The sequence below is a fragment of the Nilaparvata lugens genome, chromosome 11, assembly GCF_014356525.2.
Source record: "Nilaparvata lugens isolate BPH chromosome 11, ASM1435652v1, whole genome shotgun sequence".
NCBI lineage: Eukaryota > Metazoa > Arthropoda > Insecta > Hemiptera > Delphacidae > Nilaparvata > Nilaparvata lugens.
The window spans coordinates 29,953,629-29,967,248 of NC_052514.1; the positions used below are offsets into that span (position 1 = coordinate 29,953,629).

Below are 13,620 nucleotides of genomic sequence, written 5' to 3' on the forward strand. Positions count from 1 at the left end.
TGTATGTAGAATTTTTAGTGGGGTTTGTTGATTAGAATTTTGCTGGTATGTGATTGTTTTTTGAGATGGAAACCCATTATTGCCTAAAGAAGGAATAACAGAGGTTATGACTTAGAGAGGCAGTAATGAGATAATATTTTTTGTGTTGATTACTTATGTTGATTGCCATAGATGCAAGATAATGATTAATAATGTTGATTGCCATAGATGCAAAATGAATTATGAATATTGGTTGCCTTTGAAGCAAAATATTATTGATGTTTTGAATGATTTCTTGTTTAATGATTGATAGTAAAGTTTTGTCATGAAATGTAGTTTGTGTTTAGAACATTGAAGAGTCGAAATAAACTATAGTATCCAACAAACGATGATTAATAATATTAAATAATTTGCTTTTTATACAATTTTTGAACAAAATTAAAACTAAATAATTTTGAAACCCTGAATGATAAATCATAAATGTGAAATGAACATGCTATAAATGAAATGTTATATTAAATAATAATGAAATGCAAATATATTATGAAATGATTGAATAAAAGACCAAATGTCTGAAATTATTGAAATATGTATTGAAATTAAATTTTTGTTGTGTTGTTATGATGTTTGTTTTTTACAATTTTGATAATGATACAGGGTGTTATGAAATTATATTTCTATTTTGAAGAATGGATTAAAATGTTGATATTTGAACAGTGAATAAATGAATGATTTTTTTTTTTAAATTTATCATTGATATGTCCATATTTCACAATTTATGTATTGCTGACTGTATAATAAGATGTTAACAAATTTCCATTTCATAGATACTTAAAATAATTTTTATGTGTATTAGATTGTATTGATAGCCTAATCAAAGTTTTTCTTTTTAGTTTATAAGCATTTTAAGATAACAGGTACAGCACAGACATTAACATTGAAATAGTTATCATGTGAATCTCGAAATCAGCAACAAGTGAACGCCATGAAGAGTGTTAAGAACATTTGGGTGATTTTCGAACTAGTGTGACATAACTACGCCAATATCTACGCCAAAATCTACGCTGCGGCCTACACCAATAAATACGCCAATGTCAACACCAATAACTACACCAAAATCTACGCCGATGCCTGTGCTGATGTCAACGCCAATATCTACGCCGATGCCTGCGCCGAAGCCAATATCTGCGCCAATGCTGATGCCAAAATCTGCGCCAATGCTGATGCCAACACCAAAATCTACGCCGATGCCTGTGCTGATGTCAACGCCAATATCTACGCCGATGCCTGCGCCGAAGCCAATATCTGCGCCAATGCTGATGCAAAAATCTGCGCCAATGCTGATGCCAACAACAAAAATAGCAATGCCAATGCCTGCGCCAATGCCAAAATCTGCGCCAATGCCAACAACAAAAATCAATGCCAATAGCTACGCCAATGCCAAAATATGCGCCAATGCCAACAACAAAAATCAATGCCAATGCCTGCGCCAATGCCAATAGCTACGCCAATGCCAAAATCTGCGCCAATGCCAACAACAAAAATCAATGCCAATAGCTACGCCAATGCCTGCGCCAATGCTGATGCCAACACCAAAATCAACGCCGATGCCTGTGCTGATGTCAATGCCTGCGCCAATGCTGATGCCAAAATCTGCGCCAATGCTGATGCCAACAACAAAAAATCAATGCCAATAGCTACGCCAATGCCTGCGCCAATGCTGATGCCAACACCAAAATCAACGCCGATGCCTGTGCTGATGTCAATGCCTGCACCAATGCCAATGCCTGCGCCAATGCCAATATTAACGCCGATGCCAAAGCCGACACCAAAGCATACGCCAATAGCAATGCCAATGCTTATTGCTGACTCTGTATCTCAAACTTCAACACTACTGCATTACCTGGAGGTAATTGCCATCCATGTTCACATTCACAACTTTGAATTCAGAAGAACAGTCACAGTATCATGAAAGAATTGATTCAAAAAATCCTCTCCTAAATTATTCCTGTATGCAGAACTCTAAACCTTGAAAGCTGAAAATATCAAAAAACCAAACCTTACCTAAATTAATCCTCACCTAAATTAATCCTGTATGCAGCGTCTATCTCTTTTCCAAAAAACGAATTACATTGTCATTTCAAGCCTGAAATGTACATTGTATAATTACAAATATGATACAAAATTTATGTGACTCTGTATTGAATTTGGAATGCAGCCGTCTACTACAAACATGAAGCAATGCTAACTGAGATGTCACCTGTATCGAGTTTGATATGCATCAGTCGACTACAAGTATCAGCCCAACACTACCTGCATCCAGATCAGCCCAACACTAACGTCATCACACTGGAGTCACACTTAACTGAAAATCATACTGAGTGCCTTAACGGACTGTTTTCCAAAATGTGCATCAATAAAATCAACTGCGTCAATAGTGAAAGAAATGAACATTTTTTGATTTATTGAAATTTTTATGTGAAAATTAAATGTAACAATTCATCAATTCATTTAAAAAAAAAAATAATAATAATAATAAATTTTTCATTCAACATACTAAATTTTTTTTATGCAATAAAAATTAAATTTTCTATCTATTAAATTTATGTGCAATTTCAAAAAACTATTCATAACCCCACAGTGTTCTGTAGAGGATAGTAAGGAGGTAAACATATCAAAAGTCCACACCACTACCCCCCTGTGCTAAGGTGGTGGGGGTGGTTCAAATGCCATTTTTGGTTTCTTGCATATAACTTGAAAACCATGTATCTTAGGCTGGCCACTAACAGTAGAACATGCATGATAAACAAATGCCTGACATGAATGTTTATCATGCACTACATGCATGTATGACCACTAACATACTTAGGCTGGCCACTAATTGTAGAACATAAATGGCATGCATGTTTATCATGTACAACATGCATGTCATGTATGTTTATCATGCACATATAGGCCTACATGTTCATCATCAGCAAGAGGCTTCTGAAAATAACAAAAAATAAACAACCAACAACATTGAACAAACCACTCGAAAATTACAAATTATCATGATGGAGAAATAATTCAACCTCAAATAGAGCAGCAAAGAAAAAATAAATAACCAAATATCGGAGATACAGAGATCTAACCTCAAAAAATTCTGCTCAAAGCGTTTCGATGTAATGATCACAGCTGTGATGACACAACAATGTATGACAGCTGTGTATCATGAATGTTCTACCATTTATTGGTGACCAGCCTCATCAACATGACTATTGTATACAAAATTGAAGCTTACATAAGACACATTTTTGCCTCTAATTTATTGCTATTTTGCTCTTATAAATTTTTAAAAATTGATGGAAAATGTATACTGAAAATAATAAGCTTATAGAGCATTAAAGTTTTTACTTTTTGTGTAGTTGAGAAGTTGATATTGTGGTAATTATTCATATTGAATGAAAAAGACTGAGAAATTGTCAAAAACCACTGATTTATTGATCATTAGAAAGACTGGTTTCGGTTATTACTCCATTGTCAATCGCTGATAAACTGATGTTTGTTTATCAGAGATTGACAATGGTGTAATAACCAAAACCGGTCTTTCTAATTATCAATAAATCAGTGGTTTTTGACAATTTCTCAGTCTTTTTCATTCAATAAGAGCATTAAAGTCTCCCCTTTTTCAAGTATAATTTCACACTTTTACACATTTCCCTTTAAATGTATTCTGATTATAAGCATTAAATTATCTCCTTTTTCAAGTATAATTTCAAACTTTTACACATTTCCCTTCAACTGTTGCAACAGCTTTATAGTGGCACATGTTTTTTTTTTAATATCACACCTTCAAGAGCGGATATCTCAAAAACTATAGAAACAGTTGTGAAATAAATATCGTAGAAAATCATGTAAGCTTCAATTTGTTTACCGTAGATCAGTCAATGTCCAGCAGATACATAGTTTCAGAGTTATATGCGAGAAACAAAAAAAACGGTATCTTTGAAGCACAATCATGGGGTGGGGGTGGGTACTTTTCATATGTTTACCTCAAACATTTCCTTCATTTTTTGAGCATTCATTGCCTAGACTATTATAAAACTCACTTTTCCAAAAGCAAAAAGTGATTTAATAATAAGCAGTTCGTGATGGAAAACAACATTGAAGAATTATAAAACTGTTTAACGTTCCAACATAGCCCTGCAGAATATTCTGCAAATTAAAAAATGCAATACTGTTACTGATAAAATTAATAGTACATAGTGTTTCAATGAGAATATTCATGAAAAAATATGAGTATGAATTGTTATTCAAGGTTTCTGAGGAAGCATAGGTTATGTATTGTTGTGGCAGGGGTTCTCAACATAAGTTTCTAAAGGACCTCTTCACTAAGTCTCTACTGTCATAAAAACACCAATACCTAATCCTGAAAATTAAAAGTGAACCCTCTGCCAACAGCCACTAAATGCCAAAGGGTAGATAAAATATAGGATGATTTTTTAGTCCTGCTACACAATTTATTTACAATTAATATTAACTTACGGTTTACAATTAATTTATAAAACGGAAATTTAGTTGTAATGAAAATGTATACAAAAAAGTATTCCATCACCAATTTCTCAGTTACTAGAGATCATTGAAAAATATATGCTCGAAATGTCCACCTATATACATGCTTTCACCATAATATTCATCAAGGTACCTAGAATGTATTCTAGGTACATTGATATTCATGTTCTACGGTAAAAGATATTCTGTTCATAAGATGACTGAAATCTACACAAAATAAAAATGTTACACAGCTCAAGAATAATATACTTCCACAGCCGGGTGTATACTATACTGATTGAGTAGGTAGTAAGGAAGTAAAAAGTTACCAACTTTGTGTGACCAGAAAATTGTTCTTCATTACAAGTAAATTACCAATCATTCTGTATAAGGCAGCTAATTAAAATGAAATGGATTTTATTTATTCAAAGAATAGTATAATAACAGAAGAATCACTATTTCATCATTGAAACATATAACTTTTTACATAAATGTAATACTTTAACATAATGATCAGGTTGTTTTATATGAATGAATAAAACAAAAATCACGCCGAGGTCTAGCTTGTGTGAGGTGGTATGACATGTGGCTTCCATGTTAGATTACAATCCAACATGAGCCCTAAATACTTTATTTCCTCAATTTGCTCAATTGAAGGGCAATCACAATAATTATTGGCTGTACATAGAATTCCGTGATATTTCAAAGGGGCTGCAAATGGAAACATTTTTCTTGGATTGAAGATAATATATTTAGAATTGGGACTCATTACCATCCAATTCATAGTAAACCATCCCTTCAATAAATAAATATATGATTGCATTTTATTCATCCAGGGATTTGGCTTTATAGAATTGAGCCGTGTCATCAGCAAATGATGATAACTTTTAATTGTATAGAATATTTATATATATAAAAAAATGAGGCCCAGAAAGGACTGATCCTTGTGGAATACCATGTGAAACCACTCAATTCCGTATCTACTCTTGTTCTTGTTCATTGCAACCTGTTAGCCAGGTAGGAAGACACAACTCTAATGCCTGCACTATTCAATCTATGTAACAGTATTTTATGATCAACTGTATCAAAAGCCTTCATGACACCAATAAAGAGTTCTGCGCAAATAAATCCTCCATTTAAACCATTATAGATTTTATCCGGAAAAAATGATAAGGCATCTTCAATATTCAGTTTACTTCTAAATTCATATTGCTTAACTCAATACTGAAGTATGAATTATTATTGGGAAAATTAACTAGAAGCTTCTTTACAATTTTTAGAAAATATACGAAAGTAAGGCAATTGACTCATAATTGGAGGAGTAGAGTTATCTAATTTTTTGTACAATGGTAACTTACCTATTATAATTGCTTGTTTAAAGTCCTGCGGGAATTCATACAATGCCATACTAAATTTTTTTCAAATATAAAATTACTAGTATTATATCTAATAATATACTATAGTGAGGTCCACGTTATAATGACAGTGGATAAAGGTGGAAGAATAGCGATGCCGATTCTCTGCATTAATTAATTATATTTCTACATTGTCAAAAACATAATTGGCATCGTTGAGGATCTAGAAAAGGATAGTAACACTGGCTTTGTCGAATGATAGACAAGGGTAGCAAAACCAAAGTTGATCAAATACTGTCATTATAAAGTGGACCTCACTATAGTTATATTATATTATCCAAAAACAATAATTATTTTATCAAAACCTGGGGCTTTCTATTGCTGAGAGAATTAATAACTGATGTTACTTCAGTTACCTACATTTGTAGGAAATCAATAATAGTAGTTAAGATAACAGTTATCTATGAAATTATTTTTAATAACATTGTCATTCTGCAATACATTGTCTTTATTTATAGATATTTTATTCCTTAAATCTTTGACAATTTCAGAAAACAGCTCATTTAATGTGTTAGCTACTTCATAATCAGATGATTCTGTCAAAATTGTTTTTATCTTCAAGACTAATCTTTATTGTTTCGATTTCTAGTTTTTCCTGATAATATTGTTCACTACATCACACTGCTTTCTTGGTTTACTACCAATAGGTACCTATGAATTTATTCCTGTAATAAGCTTCTTCACACATCTTTATTTCACAGTTTAAAGAGGTCGTAGCATGTTTTTTTCAACAACTCATTAGGCCTATGCATTTATGGTTTTAGTTTTTATAAAAATATTGTTATTACAAAGACTAGTATCTTTTGAATGCTTTCTTATCATCAACTTGTGAGTATGAAAAGTAACTATGGTAACTTAAATTTACACCAGATTTGTGAACTAAGTTTTCAATAGATTTCGTCAATTATTTTAAAAAACACAGCAATATGTTGTCAATTGTTTTCAACAAAATTTCTATTTCCCATTCACTGGGAAGCATTGAAATATTTGCCAACAAGATGTTTTCCCATACATGCAAGTCCTCGCCAACTATGATCCCCTGGGCAAAACAATTTATCTTTTGTTGCTTTACATTTTTAAGAACAGTAGCCTATAGGCTAACTACTTTTGTAGAAAATTATTTTGAACAGACAACTTTGTTGTAAACTCAGCTTGAATGACATCAAGTTATTGAAAACTTTTTCAATACAGCCATAACTGATATTTTTGAATTTAAAATTAGGTATTGTTTTAGTTGTCTATAATTTAGGCAAATTTTTAGTAGCCTATAATATATTATGGTAACGGAATGAAAGGAATGTATGGTATAGGCCTACTAGTAGTATACTTTTGATTATAACACTTTCAATCTCAGAATAACTTACCAAAACTTATCAGTTTTATGTCACTACAGAAGCACACTCAAGTATTGAAAATATGTTGATTTATCAGTTGATGTTAGATGCACCAGAGGTACAGTAAAAGGTAAGCCTACAATAAACAATGTTTGATGTTGGATCAAAGATGAAAGGTTACAATAAGCAATCAACAATGAACTATATGCTTATTTTTTGAATAAATTGTATTCATAATTTTTAATTCTTATTGAATATTATGTAAAATACTCACCTTGCATAATTATTCATTCTCTGTGTTCACTAATCAATTCACAGAAGAAATATGCCTACATACCTACCTCAATTAAAAATTTTATTTTAAAAGCACTTTTACCATTATATTTTTATGCAGCCTTGAAGGATGTAGCAACATGAGAACAGTACGGTACGGTACCTAATGACTATTGATTTTTACTCTACTGGCTGTAGACACACACGAGTACGGTAAATAATACGTTAGGTACTGCTATAATATATTGAACTAACTTGAGGCTGCATCCAAGATCCAATAAAGTCGTGAAATGTGACGTAGATAACATTGATAAGTCTATTTACATTAAAGATTTGCTACCTATGCAGTAGAAAATTTCAGTAAGCTAAAAAATATTGTATAGTACAGTCGTACAGTAGGTAGTCCTACGTGGCATAATAAATCAGTGGATGGATAATAAACACACTGTGATTACGGAATGCGAGTTACTAGGCTAAGTACAGTAAGATCCAAATTATTTAAAACATCGTTATAGATACAATATAACTATTCAATTAACTTAAATGTAAATATCAATAACAAGAGAAAAATACAACGGACAAATGGCAATGGCAACGCCCTTCCTAGCAGACGATTTAATAAGATGACCTTTGACATTGGAAGACTACAGTGCTGAAAATCAAACAAGATAACTGCTTAGAAATGAAGAAATTATCTACTTCGATATTAAAAAACAGTAATTTTCTAGAATAAAAACTATAATTCGGGTAAAAAACAAGAATAGCTGAAAGCAAGTATCACTGGAATGAAAATCAGAACAGCTGCTCTCTGCTCAAACTCTTCCATTCTGCAGACGGCCAGTTGAGAGGTTGAGCAATCTGCGCATGCGTGTGACTATTGAGTTCGCGCCAACCGACAACCATCTTTTTCTTTTGTATTACAAGCTACAAGCAACTCAAGCCAGTCGTTAAGCCAGTTAAGCCTGCAACCTACAAAGTGTACAAAGAACTACAAGAACGAAGCACAGAATTCTGTGCTAAAAGTTCATCAGTTTATGTTCGTTCATTTTATAGTTAGTTTTGCTCGGAAACAGTGGCTAGTATTCCGGATTGTTGACTTGTTAAAGGAAAGAGACTGCCATTAGACAAAATGGCGTTTGGTGAAGTGTAGCCTAATAATTTTAACAACTTTTTTATTCCATGCCACCTTCCAAACTTTTACCATGGACCTACTTTTTTCCCGTTATCTTTTCTGCATTAAAATTTACAGCCATGTTTCTGGAAGGTTGATTGACAATCAACTTTATGGTCAGGCTAGTTTAGGCTATTCAGATGTTACTGCACTAACCAATACGGTATTGAATATTCATAGGCCTGATCAACATAAATTCTTCTTGAATAGTTTTCTACATCATGGTGGTCACATTCTTTTGAAAATGGTTTTCACTTTGCTTTTAACTCACTTGTTCCAATTTCTGAGTATTCCTCAGTCTAAGGAATAGGTAAACCATGTCTTCTATCTACAAATCTCAAGTAAGTATGGCTTGGTATTTATAAATAATAAGTATTCAATAAATTTAGCATTCATTTTAGAGTTATATGATTCACTTAATCAATTGTACTTAAGTTAGTTATAATAAAAAACTGTAATTTTTTCAATAAAGTTGATTTCCATTATGAAGTATTTCTTTTTATTTGTACCTAGCCTTAACTTACTTAAACGTATTTAATCATTTTGTATATCATGCATATATTTTCTTTGCTCTAACATGAAAAATTTGTGGTTTCTTTATATTCATACTCATTATTTCACCCATTCTTTAGTCACTACTTAGCTTAACTATTAAAAATACTGTGGTACCATTTCAATGTGCTGCATGTGACTCATCCATTAATACCATTAAGCATGAATCATTAGATCAGTCTAACATGCTATGAAAAAAAATCAATGCATGATGTGGGGAGATGCTTTATGTTACAATAAGTTATAATATATATATGTTAATATTACACACTTACATAGTGGCTATTGATAGATCAGAATGATTATCAGTTAAATCTCTTCAAGTAGGAATAGGACAACCTAATTTTTAGTCTAGCTAGCCTTGAAACCAAACACAACCTAAATGCAGGTTTATGTTATGCTCTTTCTTGTTAGGCACTTCTTTAGACATGACCAAAATTAGTATTTTTCAAGAGAAATAAATAGTTTAAAATCACTGTTGGATTTGGATTTTCAAAATTTATGGCAGTTTAATATGTGCCTAATTCTTCTACTAGTATAATTTGACAGTAGGCTTCATTAGTGATCCTATTTGATTGAAAACTTCTACTTTTCTGTACTTCAAAAGTTTGGTCTGCCATTTCGAAACAGACTTTATTTTTTATGGAAAGGTGTTCCTTATATTTCAAGAGGAAATGAATAAAAAACCGCACACTTCACATTCAATGATAAATCATACAGAAATGAAATAAATAAGTACCTACATAGAAAATCTAAACTCAGATCTCACTCATCAAGTGTTAGTAAACACTAAAGCTGCGTTTACACCAAAGTTAATAACTTAATCCTTAAAGATTCTATTAGATTGAACATAACTTATCATACATATGATGAATTTGAACATATGTGTTTGTCAAGTTCCGTTTAATCTAATAGAATCTATAAGGATTTAGTTATTAACATTTTAATAACTTTTTTGTAAACCCAGCTTTTGTAATATCTACTCACATATTTACCACCTTTAATAAAAAAAAGTCTTATTTGTCAGATTTCTAACCTACTCATTTCTACTTTCCTTGCCCTATTACCATAGGTGAGGAAAATAGTGCTTTCCAAAAAAATATTTACCCTGTTTTAAGGTTATTTGAGTCCAAAAGAGTGGTTTTTGAGTATTGGTCTGTATGTATGTGTGTGTGAGTATAAGAGTGTATGTATGTCTGTGTACACAATATCTCATCTCCCAATTAACGGAATGACTTGAAATTAGGAACTTAAGGTCCTTACACTATAAGGATCCGACACAAGTATTTTTGATCAAATGCAATTCAAGATGGTGGCAAAAATGGTGTCAAAAACAGGGTTTTTCGTGATTTTCTTAAAACCAGCACCAACGATTTTGATCAAATCTATACCTAAAATAGTCATTGATAAGCTCTATCAACTGCCACAAGTCTCATACCTGTGAAAATTTCAGGACCTACACCCCATCTATGCAAAGTTTGATTTTCAATATCCAATTATCAGGCTTCAGATACAATTTAAACAAAAGCTTACAAGTGGAAAAGATTGAGCATGAAAATCTCTACAATTAATGTCCAGTAGCAGCTTCACCTAATATTGAAATTCGAGAAAATGTTATTATACAAATGCAAACTTAATGAGAGAGGCAACTGTTGATTCCAATTTACCTAGAATGTATTCTTGGTTGATTCTATTGAATCATTCACTGGAAGAGATAAAATAATTCAATGTACCTAGAATACAATATACTCCAGGTACCTTGGCAGGATTGATTTCGTCAGCTGTTTGATTTTAGATTATAATGGAAATATTCATAAAGTTGGCAAGGAAAGTTGTTTAAGTGCGCCATGCCAGATTTTTCCATTTTGTATAATTTGTTAGTATCTTTAAAATGTGAATACCTTTGGAACGGTTGGACATATCAATGTGTAGTTTTTGCCTTTCATTTTCTCTTGAAATTCTGCATCAAGATCATGTATCACATGGCCCCTTCCCATTAAAAAAAAATTGAGTTGGATTCAAATTGTAGGGCCAACATTTTTAAACAAAAGAAGAGTAGTTTTGTTAATTCGAATTGGATCCCCAATGAAACCCACCATCAAATTATCTTGGTAAAAGAAATATTAAGCTGTTTACATATAATTGCCTTGTATGTAAATAAAATGCATGTCTGTATCTTTCAAAATTTAATAAAACTTATTGCAAAAATATAAAGATACTAGCTGTCAGGCTCTCTTTGCTCGCCATATCCGTCTAGCCAGGGGGCTCCACCCCCTGACTTCCAACTGGATCGTCCAAGAATGAGATCAGAATTTTTATTTGAGCATTTTTTCTTTCCTTGCCCTATAACCATAGGTAAAGAAAGTATTGCTTTCCAAAAAAATTAAGGTAGCCCAATTTCTAAATATCTATACATTTCAAGGTCCCCTGAGTCCAAAAAAGTGGTTTTTGGGTATTGGTCTGTATGTTTGTGTGTGTGTGTATGTGTGTCTGTGTACATGATATCTCCCAATCAACTGAATGACTTGAAATTTGGAACGTAAGGTCCTTACAATATAAGGATCCAACACGAACAATTTTGATCAAATGCGATTTAAGATGGCGGCTAAAATGGTGAAAATGTTGTCAAAACAGGGTTTTTTGCGATTTTCTTGAAAACGGCTCCAACGATTTCTATTAAAGTTATACCTGAAATAGTCATCAATAAGCTCTATCAACTGCCACAAATCCCATATATCTGTAAAAATTTCAGTTTGAAATCAAAATAAAAGTTTGATTTTAGATTCTTAATGATCAGTCTTCACATACAATTTAAACAAAAAATTTCATGTGGAAAAGATTGAGCATGAAAATCTCTGCAATTATTGTCCAGTAACATTTCCACCTAAAATTGAAAATAAGCTTGAAATCCGAGAAAATGTGATTATAAAATTGCAAACGGTTGGTAACTGTTGGTTCTATCAAATCATTCACTACAAAGAGATAGCAGACTTATTGCAGACTAAGTCTTAGACTTACTATAGCTGACTACTTAGTCTCCAGCATTATTGACCTATCACCAGCTGTCTCATATCTTTGAATAGTTGATTTGAGATGTGCAAGGACACTAGCGTCAGGTGATCAATTTTCATGATGGCAAGGAAAGTTGTGTGAGTCCACCACACCAGATTTTTATTATCATATAATTATGTTAGGATGATCCAGTCGGGGGTCCAGACTAAACGGATATGGCTAGCGAAGCAAGCCTAACAGCTATTAATATGATATTCCCAGGAATAGCTCTGATTGAAGTAGCAGTGCCCAATCAATTTTTCAGTGATAAATGCATTTCAATCTTCAAGTTGGTGCCAACCTAACAAAGTCAACCTGACAAAATTATAAATTTAGTTACCAGTTGGCAACTGTTTCGAAGAGGTACTCTATCTAGATTATAGTTCTATATTAACATATGGTATGGACATTTTTCAATAATTATAATTAAGAGAATAAGAAGAATATACATGCTAAAAGACGAACTTAAACCCCTAAAAACCACCCTTAGAGTTAAAATATTGCCAAAAGATTTCTTAGTGCGCCTCTCAAGGACCAACTGAACATACTCACCTAACTGAACATACTCACCAACTGAACATACTCACCAACTGAACATACTCACCATACTGAACATACTCACCATACTGAACATACTCACCAACTGAACATACTCACCATACTGAACATACTCACCAACTGAACATACTCACCATACTGAACATACTCACCATACTGAACATACTCACCAACTGAACATACTCACCAACTGAACATACTCACCATACTGAACATACTCACCAACTGAACATACTCACCATACTGAACATACTCACCAACTGAACATACTCACCAACTGAACATACTCACCATACTGAACATACTCACCATACTGAACATACTCACCAACTGAACATACTCACCATACTGAACATACTCACCAACTGAACATACTCACCAACTGAACATACTCACCATACTGAACATACTCACCATACTGAACATACTCACCAACTGAACATACTCACCAACTGAACATACTCACCATACTGAACATACTCACCATACTGAACATACTCACCAACTGAACATACTCACCAACTGAACATACTCACCATACTGAACATACTCACCATACTGAACATACTCACCAACTGAACATACTCACCAACTGAACATACTCACCAACTGAACATACTCACCAACTGAACATACTCACCATACTGAACATACTCACCAACTGAACATACTCACCATACTGAACATACTCACCATACTGAACATACTCACCATACTGAACATACTCACCATACTGAACATACTCACCATACTGAAC

The 13,620-nt window shown here is 32.8% G+C and overlaps 1 protein-coding gene across 2 annotated transcripts in view; it reads left to right on the plus strand.

Moving 5' to 3' along the window:
* LOC111044665 overlaps window positions 1–13,620 on the plus strand; it is a 61,996-nt gene that overhangs the window by 7,445 nt on the left and 40,931 nt on the right. The window contains exon 1 of one of the 2 annotated variants that reach the window (XM_039438114.1): window positions 8,692–9,043. The exons of the other annotated variant lie outside the window; for it this stretch is intronic. The gene's annotated coding sequence lies outside the window, so the exon portion shown is untranslated. Of the gene's footprint in view, window positions 1–8,691; window positions 9,044–13,620 lie in introns of those variants that run through there. 2 annotated transcript variants of the gene reach the window in all.